This window comes from Solea senegalensis, linkage group LG7 (genome assembly GCF_019176455.1).
Source record: "Solea senegalensis isolate Sse05_10M linkage group LG7, IFAPA_SoseM_1, whole genome shotgun sequence".
NCBI lineage: Eukaryota > Metazoa > Chordata > Actinopteri > Pleuronectiformes > Soleidae > Solea > Solea senegalensis.
In genome coordinates, this window is record NC_058027.1 from 4,181,781 (window position 1) to 4,199,680 (window position 17,900).

The 17,900-nt window shown below is 41.2% G+C and overlaps 2 protein-coding genes across 3 annotated transcripts in view; one reads left to right on the forward strand and one right to left on the reverse strand.

The window, feature by feature from the left end:
• cmtm3 (CKLF-like MARVEL transmembrane domain containing 3) overlaps nucleotides 1–17,900 on the forward strand; it is a 272,921-nt gene that overhangs the window by 112,838 nt on the left and 142,183 nt on the right. The gene's annotated exons all lie outside the window — the stretch shown is intronic.
• ankrd11 (ankyrin repeat domain 11) overlaps nucleotides 1–17,900 on the reverse strand; it is a 94,608-nt gene that overhangs the window by 53,914 nt on the left and 22,794 nt on the right. For both annotated transcript variants that reach the window (XM_044030879.1, XM_044030878.1), the window contains exon 2: nucleotides 14,295–14,360. The gene's annotated coding sequence lies outside the window, so the exon portion shown is untranslated. The remainder of the gene's footprint in view (nucleotides 1–14,294; nucleotides 14,361–17,900) is intronic.

Consider the following 17,900-nt stretch of genomic DNA (forward strand, 5'->3'; position numbering starts at 1 on the left):
GGCTTGAGTCATATCAGATTATATTTCCAGTGTGCGGGAAATGAGATCAGGGTCTTAGAAGCGATGGGAGGGGTCAGTGGACTATTTCACACACGGCGACTGGCAACTACATATCATGAGTTGATTAAAGCTTTGTTTCCATGATGATACGGGTCGGTTCGGTACAGTAAAGCCCTGGTTTAGGCTTGCGTTTCGACTGAGAACAGTACCTTTACTTATGTAGCATGATGTTGTACCGATGTGACGACAACAAACGGCGGCATTGGACGAGACACAACAGACAACAACAACACAACATGTCCTTTTTCTTTTTCTAAGTGGTAGAGTGCTATTTAAAATGGCCCCAACTTCCATGGGATATTTACACCGGTCAAAATCAGCTGGCTGTCGTGGGTGGAGCTAGACTATACCATACCATTTTACTCTAGTAGCCTAAGGGAAGGGTGCCAAAGAACGGAACAGTAGGGGCTGGTTGTTTTAATATTATTCCTACAGGAAACACAAAAAATATGCACCGTACTGTACCATTCCACTTCAATAGAAACATAGCTTAAGAGTAATTAGCTACAGTTCATGAAAACTCTGGGTGAAAGACTTGTAGTACGAACTAAAGTGAAACAGGGAAACAACAAACAATATCAACTTGCTGCAGTAATAGTAGTGTGTTAAGGAGTAGCCGTTAACACGTCGGTCTATACAGAAGTGGCAAATGGGACATTGTGCAAGGCATGAAACAGGAAAGAAACAAATGCAGAGAGTGAAGAAGAACAGAGAGAGACCAGCTTTATATTTAGCTGATACATCATACTATGCGAGGCTGATGCCTGAGACTGCCAGTTAAAGCAATATCCACACTAAGTCTGCTAAGTCTGAAAAGGCATCTCTTGCTCCAAGTTCAGGCCAAAATCAATGTTTTCCCACCCATCATGGTGCTTTTCAAAAATAATCTCTGGAACAGTTACTGCTCCAATTGCCAGTTTTGAATTGTGAATGTGACTAGGAAAACTAAGCTCTTCAAACATGATGGAAAAAAGACTTTTATGGAGCTTACAGTGTACTATGGCTCAGTAAAAATGAAAAAAGATTCTCACCCCCAACTTAACCCAACTGTTGGCGGACAAAGCCAGTCATACAATACAGATGACGGCATTCACATGATTGCATTAATGGTTGATATTGTCTGAACTAAAGGATAACACTGGAAATGCTTTAATTTTCTTTCTTCTGCTCCCACACTGCAAACTTAATTTGTCACACAAAAACAAATACAAGCTTTTCCTTTTGTATTAATATGGCCACAGAATACAACCACAATGTCCCTCTGTTTCCATTCTGGAAAGAATCTCACAATCCAGTTTCAATGTGTGGTATTTTGCAGCATATATGCTCTAGGACAAAGCTGTGTTTATCATTCCATTTTAAAGCCAATACATTTTAGCAGGTAGGCCGACAAGTTTGAAAAACATATAGAACAAGCTAAAAAAAAAAAATCCAGTATAACTATAGGAACTACACAAGATGCATTCATTTTGCAATGTGTGTGTTTTTTAGGGCAAACTGGACAGAACGTGTCAGAAATGGGAAATACTGCACAACAAGGGAGATGAGTGCGGCATCAATTGAAGGCATTGATACGAGGACAAAATAAGACAACTCAAACTCCTGGACATCTATCACACATACAAATGCCTGATTCTTAAGTTAAAGGAAGTTCATCTACTGGTTCCTAATGTCCCATGTGGAGAAATTTGTTAGTGGACACCTTTTAAATGCCAGTTAAAAGTTACACAGGATTTCGATGATACTGACTAAGTCAACACTGATGACCCACAGTTATAATACTCACACCATATTGTAACAAGCTCAGAATACAACAACACTTTGCTCTGTTTGAAAATGTTAAACTTCCATCTGTTTAAAAAAGGTGCAAGACGTGAGACTGTCAGTAGCAGTGGCAATAGGTTTTGGCCAGAGGTCACAAAGTGGCAAAAGTATGGAGCACGAATAGAAAGCTCTGACAACTACCATGTAAGAACAGCAGAACACTGTCTTTCCTGAGGTGTCAGTTAATGGCCTTTGGTGATGATAAGAGACAGACACAGGCCCCCTTTACACCTGGCATTAGAATGCACTTTCTCTGATCAAATAGCTTATCACCACATGCATTTACATCTCATATTAACATACATCTCCGGTGTCCACATCAAGATTGTCATCTGATTACAATCACACCTCTTCTAAGGAGTCCATTCAACAGTGTGACTTCACGTTGTCTTCGACAAGCAGAAAACCTATGAAAGCAGAGGAGATTGTGCCGTTTTGTTGCCGAGACACCAACGTATTTTCCTCAAGGGTGAAGCAGAGATGTAACGGAGACACAAATCACATTTACACTTCTGTTAAATCTGGTCACAACGCGTCTCCGGCCACCTCCTGAAGTGGTTTGGCAGATCGGATAACAACCCGTCATCGGGTGAATTTACACCGGCACTTACATGTGGTCAGGCACTATCCAATTGCAATCTGATCACAGAAAACACATTTTAATGCCCAGTGTGAAGGGGGCCACAGAAGTATGGTGAACTAGCTGACTTGCAAAAAACCTAAAATGTCTTTTAGAACAGAGGTCAGCTCCTTGAAAAACTGCATCACCATCCCCCTTCCTATAGCCATAAAACACCCACTCTACAGACTAACTTTTTTTCTTTTTTAAACAAAGGATGCCCCTCTGGCCCTTTTACCCCTTTCTTTACTTGACTGTGGCTCTCCTGGTCTCCTTCTGTTATGGTTATCTACACCACTGTGGACAATACGGCCGAGGCAGTAGAGTCCAATAAGGGCCTCAGATGGCTGTCCTTCCACCCACCCCCATGTCACATAAAGCTCTCACTTAAGTTGGTGGACAGCAAAAGGTGATGGGATGGGGGGGGTGTTAGGAAGGAATGGGAAGAGGAACTAAAGCCATTGTTACCGCATAACAATAGATTACATCATTTCACTGCCTTAAAGAGGTGCAGAGCAATCAGTGAAAATTCAGCATTTCTTCCAAACTTTAAAAACTAAAAGAGACAAAATGTACACTAATCAATGCAGCCACCATAACTGGGAAAATGGGAATAAAGATGGTGGTCAATTCTTTGATATCCTGAGAGCAACTCTGCTCTATAAAACATGCAGTGCATGTCTTTCACACAGCGAGGTTCTCTCCTCATCAACAGGCAGCGTTGGTATTGATCTTCCCTCAGGGTTTTCCATTTACAGTCCACTTGTTAGAGGGAGGGTGTCTTCCAGAAAAATTTATTCTACAACTGCTGATTTCCAATAACATTGGAGTGAAATGGGACTGTCTGGGTGGAGGTAGAGGCTTTCCGTGCAGGATACTCCAATGTACTATGGTGAGCATATTTTGTAAGAAGTGCCAAGGAGGAAGTTGAAGTTGGAAAAGAGACCATATGGGGCTGAGAGCAACAGAAGTGATTGTGGACATGAAAGTGAACCCGCGGACATTGTTGATAAGAAAGGGTTATGTGACTTCAGTTGTGTGGAAATGCAGCAGATAGTGTGGGTCTACAATTGGTGCCAACCAGGACAGGAAACGCAACAAACTGTTTTAAAATGGGACAGATGGACAATGAGATGTACATCAAGAATGTAAAATGTAGCCAGAAGTGAGTGGAGTTCACTGTGAAATACATTATATGCATCTTCCTCAACAGCGGCAAGTTGAGTGTCCCTGAAAAAAAGATTCTGGTCCTATTTTTGAGAAAAACAACGTACATGTTTGGGGCAGTCACTGTGACAAATTTGGAGCATGCTTGCAGACAGATTACTGACCAGGGCACGAAATGGAACGAGCAGAAAAGTCATAATCAAACCGCCTCTCAGTGCATGAATTCTCCTGAATATCCAAGTTCAAAATGATGTGCTGTATGTAATGGTGTAAGTCTGACGTTCAGAAAACGTTATTGCCATGGAACGAAAAGCTATTATGCATTTGCAGGTGAAGCGTCCGCCGCTGACAGGTGCTCACGGCAAGTGAGAGGAAGGCTGAGTGGCTAAAAAAGTCGAAAGACAGCCAGTGAATCTCAAAGGGTGTGGTGGCTCTGTATCACAGAAAAAGCAAGACATTCCAGAGACAAACAAGCAAAGTGCTGGTTTGTCTGCGAGAGCAGACAGCAGAGTGTTCCAGAGGGAAAAATAGTTACAGAGGGACAGCAGCAGGCCAGTGCATTTTCTACACAGTAGCAAAAGCCATATGTCAGCATAGTTTAGCACACACAGGATCTTTATGGAAAGGTCTGAGAAGGCAAAGACATTCTACCTCCCTCTGGTTTGTGTCTGTCTGCCTGCCTGCTTTCTCTGTCCACCATCACAAAAGCACACAGACACAAACACTGCTTCCTTCACTCTAATCTGCAGAGAGCCAGAGAGCAGGTTGGAGGAGGAGGGCCAGGAAGATGAAGTGGCGTGGGAAGGGTTAAGTCCAAACACATCCATCTGCTTCCTCGTCTGTCCTCCTGGCTGGCTTTTGGCTCCAGCCCAACGTTTACACAGCACGTAAGCACATACACAGAACTGCACACAACCAAACCACAATTCTCAAGTTTGAGTATTTTTGCATCACTTTTATTATATAAGAAGGAGGTTTTCCAGATGCCTTCAATGAGATACTACTGACCTGTGCCAAAGAGCTGGCCAATACATTTAAGACAACATCTGAGAATGTCTTCAGCATTTCTCTGAAGTATACTACAGCACACTTTGACCAAAAGGAGTACTTTTTCACTTTGGAAATACTTTTATATCTCATGTCGGTTTTAGGATGTGTGTTTCAGATTGTCTTTTTTGTACATGCTGAAAATGTTAGATGTATGTTAGAGTTGACAGCATCATGTATGGATGTATGTTTATTTATTTCGGTCATGTCAGTTAGATCACTCATCATCTTAGTGTAGTCCACACAATACACATAGCCGAAAGGGAAAGCGGGAGAAGCAAAAGCTTATCTCGTCCCGCCCCCATTACCCACAGAATACATATATTCATCGTACAATACATAATTTACATACATGCTATTTTTTTTTCTTTTCTTTTTCATATGACATTTTGACATCATAATCACATGCACAGATTTGTTATATTAAAAAAGAATAATTTCAAGATAACAACAAAACTATCAAACAGAAACAGAAGCACTTTACCCAGCTGATGTCCCATTAGCAAATTTCAAATATTATGTATCTAAAATTTCTGTTCTTGCTTTCTTGATTTTGTTATGTATCCTTGGCAGGTGAGCTAGGGTCACCAGGGCCAGTTAGTTGTGTGATTGTGCTGTTTTAGGCTGAGGTATCACACAATCATATACACTTTCCCACCAACTCAGAAGCCTCAGGGCCAAAATAGCATTCTCCTTTCTCTGAATTTGAATTGTACTGTTAATGTTTGCCTTGTGTTGTGTTTGCGCGAACAGTGTTAAGTGCAGTACAAGCTGTACAAGCTCAGGTATTCTGCCAAACCTGTGTAGACTATCTGTGCAGCTAAAACCACCCTCTGTGTAGCAACTAAGGTTGTCACAGTATTTCATGTTCCTACTGTACAAATTTGTAAAGCCATGGACACCACTGTGGCAACCCCGTGTAATTCATGTAAGCTGAACTGGGTTTCCACGATGTGCTGATCATGGAGTTAACAGTCCTGATGACTACAATGACGAGACACACCTGACATCTCAGCTTCAGCAGCTGGTCTGACAGGAGCGCACTCACGATGCCATTATATGCTGTCAAGCGAACCAACCTTTCCTCTGAGTGACCGACAGGGCTAATAACTGCAATATCGTATTACAGCAATCAAAACAGCTTTAGTAGACATGTTTGATATGTTTGTGTTTCCATTAGCAATAGTACCAAAATAGAGATTATCAATGTTTGGTTCCCTTCACTTGGGGCACCAGAGTAAAATGGTATGGTTATGGTCAGGGTAGCTCCACCAAATACAGTCAGCTGATTGGGTGGCAGATAAACATTACTACTTTGTGATCGGTATAAATATCCCATGAATTCAAGGCCTGGTTACGTCTTGTTGCGACAAACTGAGCTGCTGGATGTCCTCCATTGTTGTCTGTTGTGACACATTGCATGCTGTCGCTACAGTGTCTACAATGCTACGTGGCCTTCGGGCACAACCCACACCCCGCCTACCAAGTAAAAGTATTGCTCTCACAGTTGGAAGCAAGCCTGACCAAGGGCTTTACTATTCCAAACCGTACTGTACCAAACCAAACTGTACCATGATGGAAACACAGCTCAATATTGTTGTTGTTGTATTTGATTGAGTAGCATGGGTGAACTCAAAGATCAGGTATCCCCTCTCTGAATATAATATGCTTGCCCTGATAATGACTTAACATGATTTACACCAACTTGTTTGCAACGTTATGAAACAGGTGCAATAACTGAAGGATATGTTCGACTATAACCACACTGGCAGAACATACACAGTGAACGTCATATACTCACAATGTGCCTTCTCTACCACTTCCTGCAACTACAAAAACCCTGTCCCCACGTGTTCAACCCATGTCTCTGACAATAAAACATATTTAAAAAATAAAAGAAGGTTACAAGCGGTACGAGAGGTTACAGAAAGTCCTTAGCAAAAAAACTAGCATATAAAAACTTTCAGATATGAGCCTTTGATGAAATGGATACACTCTACATGCCTGAACCTATCTATGCATTGCACAGCTGGACAGCTGCAGGGAGTCAAAGGAAAGAGCATAAAGGGAGGAGACAATATGCCCCACTGCAAACACCTTCATAGAAGAGTATGTTGTCACTGAGAAGAAAGATGGTTGTCTGATGAAGGAGCACCTGGTTATGGAGAGGCCCGAGCCTCCTGAAACCTCAGTTGTTCAGCATATATAATTACTTTACTTCTAGTACTTTACAATATATTTGCAATGGTAAAGTTGACACTGAACAACTTATTCAAACTGCTGATGTTGAGGTGTATGTGACAAAATAAAAGAATAAGACAGAAAGGGGCGTGCAGACTAGCAGTGTGTCAGACAACAAGGTCAGCCCATCCCGGGAGAGGTGTTGGCTTTCTAACAGAGAAAAGCTACTTGAAACCAAGGTCACTGCTCTGTGGCTGTGAGAGGGATAGGGGAGTGGGGGCCAGACAGGGACAGCTTTGCCACATGGTCTGTTGTGTTCAGGGTTTGGTGGGCTGTGAAGACAACTTGAGAAAGTAAGGCCGTCACTTTTTACCCAAAATGTAGCTATTCATTAAGCGCAACAAGCTTCAACCTAAGTGTAATATGAAAACTGTCACATTTGAGTGGGAGGCGGGGAATGTCTGAATATCTTAAAAGGAGTAGAAATCAGATCTTTAAGAGAAAGTAAATCATTAAAAGGTTTAACATATCCACAAAGAGCCGAGGCAAAACTTCCTGAAATCAGATGTCTTTCTGACATAAACAAATCAAAAGAGTCCACCACCAGAACGGCTAGAAACTATATGGCGCAGGGAGCTGAGCTGCTCTTTGCACTCATCCTTCCTAATAAAGGACGATTGACTAGCACTGCCCTTTGATAAAGCACAAGATTAGAGCCGAGAGGCCTGTAGAAACTGGACACATCCAAAATCGGGGTTAAATTTAGCAATTCAAACTACCTGCTAATCCAGGCAGAGCTCTCTTACATTGACACGGAGACATATAATGTGACATGCCAGTATGTGTCCCTTTCATTGTAACTGTCGAGTTGAAGTTCTGAGACAAAGAGGTGTGTGCACTGTTAATTTCATGGTACAAATCTAAATGTATTCTAGTAAACTGGGAAAGTATGTGCCCTCACAGACCTGAAACCCATCGGGAGATCGTAAACATGGGTGAGGTTTGCATCTTTAGACACAAAACAACACAAAACACCCAACCATTTTGTTTGTGCATGACATCTACAAGGACTGAATAAGGAGTGATGGATGCAGCTGGATGAGGGTTATTGAATGGACAATCAAAACCAAAATGTGTATAGAGGGAGGGCTACTTGACTGTTATCTTATCCTCCCCCACCTTGGACCAGGGCCTAGCAGCTCTAAAATTAGCCATCACATCTAAACACAGTCTTTGGTGCAGCAGCTACACTTTGATGGGAACTTGGCTCATGGCTGACGCACTGAAAGCACACTCAAGCCCATCTCCAAATGCACCGAGATGACGCCAAGACACTATGCACGCAAACTAGAGACACACAGTCCTTGACTGTCTCAATTTTTACAATGACATTTGGATGAAACCCTTATACATACAGATCATGATCTATTAAAATACAGCCAAAGAACAAGTGTATTAATAGCTGGAGTACCATGTCAAGGCTCTTATAAAGATGAATTAATCACATGGGTGAGCCACAAACATAAAAAAATAAAATAAAAATAAATAAATAAAAGAAAGGAGGGAGCGGCTGTGACTCAGCAGGGACTGAGACTGAAACAGGCTACTTCTTCAAAATACAGGGTTCAAGATGCTGATGGAACAAGAGTTTGAGGCAATTCAGAGACCACCAACGTTATAAAGTAGCAGTGAGTCTAAATCAGTCTAACAATCAGGTAGAGATCCTGTTTGAGCATGTGTGCATTAACGTGCACTTAAGTTTGTGGAAAACTAAGCCTGGGAAGAAACCATGACCTCCCAGCAACAGCAGGAAAAAAAAAATACCTTAATGAAAGCAAGCCGACATCCTGTGCTCACGGAGCAAATGTAGATGAATATATCCAGCACTATTTTTGTCCACATTTGTGAAACCACGCTGTTTGTATTCATATGTAGATAGCAGGAGGCGGCTGCATGTAAATTTAATGTTTACAGTATCAAAATGCACTGACTATTTGTTTTGCAACACTGCCAACAGGATTTACAATGACTGCTAGCTTCTTTGTGACCTTAATACGCACATAGTCTTCAACATAACCAAATTCCTTAAGTGTCATAAATAAAAAAAGAAATGATATAATTTAATGTAGAAAGACAGTCACTACATTTCCATGCACAGTCACTATTCCGTTCAGTTGGACAAGCACTACGAGAGAAATTGATTTATTGAATAAAGTTTGTCGGCCTCTGTTCCGCTAGGGGGTGAAACACCCCCATCAGCTTGTTAGAATTAGGTGGTTTCCTGTTTAGCAATGCTGCTGGATTGTCAGCATGTCGAACTTCATTCCTTAACGTAAAAATATCCTATTCTTGAATCTGATAGGGCATAAATGGTGTCTCTTCCGTCAGTACAAAAACTGTACTGGCTTGAATTTGATGATGTTTTTGTCACTATTGTCCTATTCTTCTGTGTAACAGCTCCTTCTATTATTATAGGTATTAGCCAGGTGTGGGAGCTGCACCCAGGACAGCTTCAGTTTGACAGCAGTAGCTTAACTACTACTTGCATTACCTGGGTGTGTTACTCCTACTACGAGAGATTCAATATAGTAATATTTCACTTGTTTTTTGTTGGAATAATGCAATTTGGGTTTTTTTGCAATGTCATGTAAACATACCAAGTTTGACATATAACAACTGTAACAGAGTTGCAAAGCCAGGAGATGAAGGCTTGATTTGGTGAAATCAGAGGAAAATCAGACACAAGTGAAATGGAAACACTGCTCCTGCGACATCACTAATGCAGACATTTGTTACTCGTCTCATTTACAACATTCCATGGACAGAAAAATGCAGAGTAAAGAGCGTGCAAAGGACTCAGTGCAGCTAGATTGTTGAACATAAAGCTGCCACTGTGCACTGCTATTTATCTTTTTCACTCTCATACCTACAATTCACTTGGACTCAGTCGGCGTGCTAACTGGTCTGAACCTCCATTACACAGAGCACATTGGCTTGCCCACTCCCACCCAGCAGTGGCAGACTGCCAGGTGAGGAAAAACAGTGTGTGTGTGAATGCATTTGCCGCACAAAAACTACAAACCACCTCATAACCTGTCAACAATGAGAAATTTGGCTCAGTGCTTTAATACTCCTGAAAATAACTCTAACCTTGGGTATAAAAGACAGGACATGCTGATGAGGAACCCCTGGGCAGACAGTAAAGCATCACGCAGCATTCCCTTGCTTCCCATTTCCCTGAAACTATATGACCTATGGCAGTCCTCACATTCCTTTGCCCAAAGATGTGAGCTCCTTACCATTCAGCTTGCTATTAGCGTATTTCTCTGCACTCCATGCCACAGTACCTCGCCTGTTCCCTGCAAACAGACTCCTTCTATACAGCATCAGTATGCAGCTTGCTTAAGGGGGAAGAGGAGGAGCAGCAGAGGGGAGGAAGAAGGGAAGGTTGGGAAAACAAAGCCTCTATAGTCGTCTCTCCAGCCGGGCCAGACCGAGCCGCACTAGTGGGGGTGAGTTATGTAATGCCACTAGCAGGGCCCACTTCCCTGTTTCAGAGCTGCAGCACACACTAATCTGCACTGAGGAACAAGCCCCGCTTTAGAGAAAGGGGAGGGGATAAAAGGGCAGCTATGAGGGAACCAGTGGAGAAAGTGTGATAAAAAGAATTTTAGCTTTTTCATCTGTAACAAATCGAACAGACACCTCCCTGTCAGAATGGTATCAGTCACATTCAACACATTATAGCTGCTCATACCACAGTATTTTTAACAGGCAAGTAAAAAGTAGTCGCTGCTCACACAAGGCCTGGATCTATAGCTTCAATTCCAAGCATATAACTGCTGAATTACACAGTAGCTTGCAAAAAATGTATGTCGTTAACATGGTTGTCACATTAGTCTTGTACAGTTAACAACAGTTATCTGATAATCTGTATCATATACACGGATACATGGTAATGACTATAATGGACATATAGAAATTGAAAAATGAAATATATACCTTTAGAATCAAATTGCATAGTTCTGGGAAATCAGTGGCAATACCTAATCACAAGACACCTCAGTCAGTTCTAACCATGGAGACCAGGTGGAGGATTTAAAGCAGTTAAAAATAAAAGTCTGATTCTGATTTACTGAGCTGCTTGCCTGGAAACCATGTGACTGGCATCACATGAGAAGAGGGAGGAGGAGAGTGGCACAGGGGTTGTGTGTGCGTGTGTGAGCGTCTCCATCCCCATAGGCTCAAATACACACAGCATGTATTTCACTCCCCGCACCACAATGAGCTTTGTGATCAGTTTCCTTGGTTTCCACTGACAGTAAGCAGATATAGGCAGCTCAGAGAGGTAAACAACAGCAGCTCTTGCTGGTGCACTGCTACAGACACACAGACACTAGAGAGATAGGTGGGAGGAGAGTAAGTAAGAGAGTCAGAAGCAAAGGGAGAGAGATGAAATTGTGCAGTAGAAGGTGGGGTTGGAAAGTCAGTCAGTGCTTTTACACGCATGTTAAAAGTCCAATTTTAATCGGACTGACACAATTATTTGGTTTTCTTAATGGAATAACACGTTAGTCCGACTAAAACCGAGATCTTAGTCCGAGTCTTAGTCGAACTAACATACCTAGATAATGTCATTCATAGTCAGGCATGTGTATGGTGTATCAGACTGGAGTTAGACTTTGTGTTCTGCCCGTGCACCAAAAAAAGACAAAAAACACAGCAACTACAAGTAATGCTTGTTCTAATTTCAATCCAATTCAAGTTTGAACAAATCTATGTGATGACGTGTAAATTGTTCAAATTCATTCGAAAACCTCCACCAACCCTTTGAGCACATGTGGCCATCCCCCACCACCGTCACCACTCCACCCCAAAACTCCACAAACACAATCACGGTTGTCTTTACTTTACAAACACTTTTAGTAATTGTCACATTACATTAACAGTGCTGCTAGTGTGAGTATTAATGACATGCCGATCCGAGCGACTTTCTGTTCTTTATCATCCAGTAGCCGTTTGTCAACACAAACATCTTAATTTCTGATATTATGTGATAGAAACACAAGTCTGTCAACTCGATTGGGAATGACTGTGGCTCCCTTTTGTTTACATTATTACAGATAAGAACACAGCGCAGATGACCCCCCGGCGCGGTGTGCGAGTGCTGTGTGTTTGGAGAAAGCTCCCCGCGAGATGCAGTTACTCGTCTCTCCACAGAAGTGGTGGACACTATATATCTGCAGAGAGAGGAGAGAGCTGAGGCTTGCATGTTGCCCTCACTGCTGCTGCGCACTGCAGCTGACAGCCCTAATACAGAACCACAGCATGGTCCATCTTGCCGTTCGCCATTTGTTTTTCTGTGCCCTATAGGTCAACAGGAAACTGATTCAATGTGCAACTTATAGAGCAAAAAGAGCCACCTACAGAGGCGGAGTCAGACGAACACAGCCAATAAATCGCTTTTCTCCTCTGCGTGTATACTCGGACTAGGCAAGTTGTACAACTGCTTGTTTAAGTTGGACTACAGCCTTAGCTCGAGTGTAGCAAATGCTGGTCAAGGCTACAGGCAGTACACACTGATCACCAGGCTGCTGTTTTTTAATAACACATTAATTTGTTTTGTAGCTCCCAGATGGAACATTTCTCCTCGGAAAAAAATTATCTCTCAGTGTGATTTTGCACATTTTGATGACAGCCTGTCTAATAGCGATGATTTTATGTCACACTTGAGGCAAACATAAACACACAGAAATAAATACTTTGTTGGTGGTCCTCAATTTACACAAAAAAAAAACAAATAAATAAATAAACACATTCTTCTAATCCTTATAGAATTAAAATAAGGACAGTTATTCTGCAAATTCTGGGCATACAGACATTAGCGAAGCCTGCTAGCACACTGGCTTCAGTAAGTAAGTATAGTAAGTTTCAGTTTGACTGTAGCAGTACTTACAGTCAAACTGAAAGATCACTGATGCTAATGTGCTCTAATTTTTATAAAGTCACAATGTAATGTTTTATGAGTTTATGCTGAGCGTTGCTCTAGTACATCATGTTTTTTTGTGGCCCGAAAAATCCTGAACACAAACCCACAAGTATTGAGTCCCCAATTCAATAAAACATAGTTCAATCTATTTAAGAGTTAAGACATTATTGTCATTATGTATAACATGATCAGAAACACATTTAGCTATGTAGGATGTAGTTGTGTGACTGGGACTGAGACAGAGTGATGGATGCTAGTTCTGCACTACAGAAGCAGTGACCTAGTTTTCACAGTCTCTAACACACAAGTGTAAATGCACAGACACAGCCTCTGACAAAGGGACAGGAAAGCAGAGGTTAGGCGTGCACTAAGCCCTCTTCTTAATACATGCATTCCAGTGGATAGACCTCAGTGCTGCTGCACTTGCTTGTTGGTACAAGCAACCGCTGCACACAAAGTCTCTTGCATGACTGACAATAAGGGGTAAGGTCTGGCACTTGCAGCATGTGACCACATATACGTACAAGAACGCTTACAAACAGATGGGTGTCTTTTAAAACCTGTTAAGGCAAAGGGACGACATCGTTTTTTTAATTATTTCACCATTCACCTTTTTAGGGCTACATTAGGTCACTAATCTTGCACATTTGACTAATGACCAACTAATGACCAACTGATTCTCCTGGCACATATTGTGAGAGGATCTCTTAGGAGGAACTGTCACTGATGCAAAGGGTAAGTTCTGAGTGCAGGTGGATCCCCGCTTGTCTTTATTTAACCCCCCCTTCTCTTTTTGCCTCCAAGATCAAAGCTATTTCATTGTGCTTTTATTTAGGGATGCAATAGGAAGCATATCTGCGCAGTTCCATCAGAACAGAATGTTTGGTTCATCTCACACTGTAATCCAAATGGATTAACACAGAGGAAGAAGAAAAGTCTATGCCAAACAGTGCTGGTGGGTAAAGTTTGTGTTTGGCTCACAACATGAAAAGATCCTAGCCAGCCAAAAGTCTAGCTCTGAATGACACAACTCCACACATCATCACGCCGCTAGCTATAGTATAGCTCTATTATACAACATGGGTTGACTGATGGTCTAAAACCATGTACATGTTATTGTGATGTAATTCTAAGATCTGAAGACGATGTGAAAAGGATGTCTTCAAGTACTACATGGTTGACATGAGCATAAAGATGAATAAAAATAGAAACTTGACGGTTCTATTCATTGCTCTCAAACTGCAAAACAGGCATCAGGCCACCACACAAGCATACACACAAGATACAGTATAACATGTATTATGATGCCACCTCTAACATGCCTAGAAAGCAAGTCAAAACAAGAGCACATTTCAATTGCATTTGGCTTAATAAGACGGAGGTTTGGCCTGATGAAGACGTACATACCGATTCCATGGCTGTGGGAGGAGAATGTGCGCTAAAATCCAACTAGAAAACACCCGCTGCAGAATCCTGAAAAACAAGAACAAAACAAAACCAAGCATTAATTACTGGGACAGCACAAGCAGTTTCACATTGCTAATGCTGGATATACTGGGATAGATGAAGAGCGTCATGTTTCTCTTCCCATGATTGGTTCTCACACCGTTCTCCACAGAGAAAGGAGAAAAGCCTAAGGAGCCGATATGTAGTGAAGCATTTGGTCCCCTTTGTTTTCCCTCTAAAACCTTGTCTTTAACTTTGCTTTGTGTCTCATTTTCTCTTGTCCTGAGCTGCATGTATTGAGCCAACACCTTCCCTGCTAAATGGAAGAAGGTATAGAGGGATTATCAATGTGCCAATATTCAAAAGCTGAATTTTGATAATCTCCTACAGTCACAATTTTTCAGATTGAGACACATTAATTGAGTAAAGAAAATAAACTGTTAAATATTAAAAAAAATATATATATATAGGCTACAGGTATGACAGCCATGGTCTACTTTGTAAGCACTTTAACTAAAAGTTACTATCTTACAGCCAAACCGGCATTCATTTGGAAAACCCTTAAGTTCCATAAAATGTCAACAATTGCACTAACCATGCTTCAGTTGTTTTAGTATTGAGTTGAATGCATTTTAATATGTGATTTAAATGCTACTTAGAACATATGTAATAGTAATTTATGGTGAAAATTGCAGCTCCACCTTAGCTTGAAACAAAAAATAAAGATTTTGAGTTTGAGAAACTAAACATCTGACAAATTAAAGGACATATAGAAAGACAAAAAATTCTGAATGTGCAAGGTGATGCAGAACAACATTTATGCATATCACTACAATTTGTTGTGTGTACACCAATGAACTTTAAACATTCAAAATTCTAGGTATGTGAAACGTTGTCACGACCACATTAACAATGTTAATCATTTGAAATAATACTTTGTATTAATAGTTTCATATTATAGACTGTTAACGGTGCACAAATAGGGTTAGGGTTGAACCAGGTTGTTCACAATACATAGAAAATTTCCAGCCACAGCCCAGTGTCCGAGGCCAGCTAATGCTCCTCGCATGCCTGGCTGGCCCTTCCCCCAGTCCCGTCTCAACTACGAGGACAAGGATTTATCAGGATTTAGGAGGTGGAGCACGAGAGGGTATTTAACAGAGGTCCATTGTCAGGCTAAACTGGTAACATTCCAGTGATTATTGGACCACCCCACCACCTCCCCAGTCTGAACCCACATTTGTCCCATTTGGTTTTAAAGCTTCACGAGGGGACTGAAAACCAGCAGTTGTTAGCAACTAGCGTTCACGGCTAAAACCACCAAGAAAAAAACCAAAACAATTTAGACAAATCCCTGGGAATGTTACCCGACAATCTACATTAAGGTAGAAGCGTTCAACATTTGTTAAGAGTTATCCAATATCTCTGCTACATGATATACTATTGTGTTGAACCTGTATAGAGGGTTTAACAGGGAAGAGCACTAAAGCTGACAGTATAGACAGGGTGACAGGTGGAAACACAGGATAGGATTAAGGCCAGACCTCACTGCAAAGGCCTAAGTATTAGGAAGCATGAATGTTAGATTTGTATTAGTGCTTGTTCTGAAGAGGAATTTAAGGGGCTTTCCCAGCAGGAATCACAGCACTGACTGAATGTAATATCCCAGCCAGGACACAGGACACTACCCTCCCAAAAGATCACCAATATACATTTCCACAGTTTCAACTGAGAATTGTACACCATGTAAAATGTGCCTAAACCAAATACCTTATACTTCATATAGTATACCATTAATTAGTGAAAAAAACAAAACAAACCGGTAAGGCAAGACATACAACTGAACCAGCACAGGCTGGGACTGGTATTTGGCATTTGTTTCCATCAGCATTCACAGTTAAACTTCAGACAATATATACAGAACTGAAGTGAAAGTAGCACACTAGGTGGCAATGACAGGGTCTACAGTATAGTAACAGTTGCTTTCCTAATTGCTAATTAACTTACCTAAGCTACTTTCTTCAGGAAGGAATGAGAAAACAATAACACCACATATACAAGCAATTTAATGCTGAGGGGACAGATGAACCGCAGTATTTACAAAATATAATTTATGTATACAATGTAATACTTGAGCACAGGATGATTATAATTGAGCAGATAAAAGCATCAGGTTAAAGGTCAAACTAGGTCTAAAACAATTAATCGATTGAGTGAGAAGCCCTCCTCCATACTGTGGAGGTGCAGCAGTGTATTCAGCAGTCATACATTACTACAAATTTCTAGATCTGCATCACCATGGCAACATGTCTGGATATTAAATTCACCTGCAAGTTTGCTGGACACGTCCTTGTTACCAAAAAGGGTGCTTCAGCTTATCAATGTATTCAAGGTTTTTACCATACAGTGTATTCATGAGGAACAGAACAGTTTGTCAGGGACAGAGAAGGAAGTGAGTGCGAGTATAACGAACAAGCCACAAGCCGAGAGAGCAAATGAAACCAACACTGGTTTTAACAGCGAAGTTCAACAAGAATCATTAGCTGCTATTGATGCCAACAGACTATGGCTGCAGGTGAGTATAAAACTCTTCACTAGCGCTCAGGCAAACATTTAGTTGAACCAAACCAGGGGCTCTTGCTTGTTGATATAGCTTATTTAAAACAGTGGAAAATGCTAAACTTGGCACTAGCATGTCTTACCAAAACAAACGCAGTCTTGACTGCTCACACACATCAGTAAATCACACCATGAAAACAGATATGAAACAAGATGTATGCATCAACTACTTATTAATCCAGGAAGGACAAGAAGGACTTTCTATGGAACTTAAAACTAGAGCTGAAACAACAGCTTGTTGTGTCTACTGCTGTATTCGAATGGAAATCTAACTCAGAACTGCAGCAAGAGAAGTCATGAACCGGACATCTAGTGACCTTGGTAAACAACACCATTTGAAAGCAGCACATTCGTATCCAGAGTATAGCTTTTCCAATGGGTCATCTAATGCAACAGCTGGACCAGTTACCAAAACAAAGGCCCAATAATATCACACAGTGGAGCAGTGTGCCCCCACTCTCTGCTCAAGACATCCAGTCCAATTCTTTTCAATACTTCAATCCGGGGATTTAACAGTACTGTTTTTGATTCTTTATAGGATAAAAAAAACAAAACTATAATGTTAATAAAATAAAATATTTGTTTACGTAACTTTTTAACATGTTAAACCATGTTTTGGACAACACACCATCGTCGATAGGGACTCGTAATGACATAAAATGACATAAAAGCTATTAACTCATGGTGACATAATTTAAGTACCTGCAGGCTAAATGTTTGTGTTGTCGACAGGAAAACCACGGCATGTAAGCTATATTATGTGTGTGTAGCAAAGCACAGGACATATCCGCAAGCATCATAAGGACATAGACCTAACTACAAAAACAACTCCGTTAACACAAGCAACTCTTCTGTCCTTATTTGGAGCGAAAGCTAAAACGATAATAAACGCTAAAGACGAGTCCCTGGATTTAAATATTTAATTAACGTACTGGAACTACGCTACGA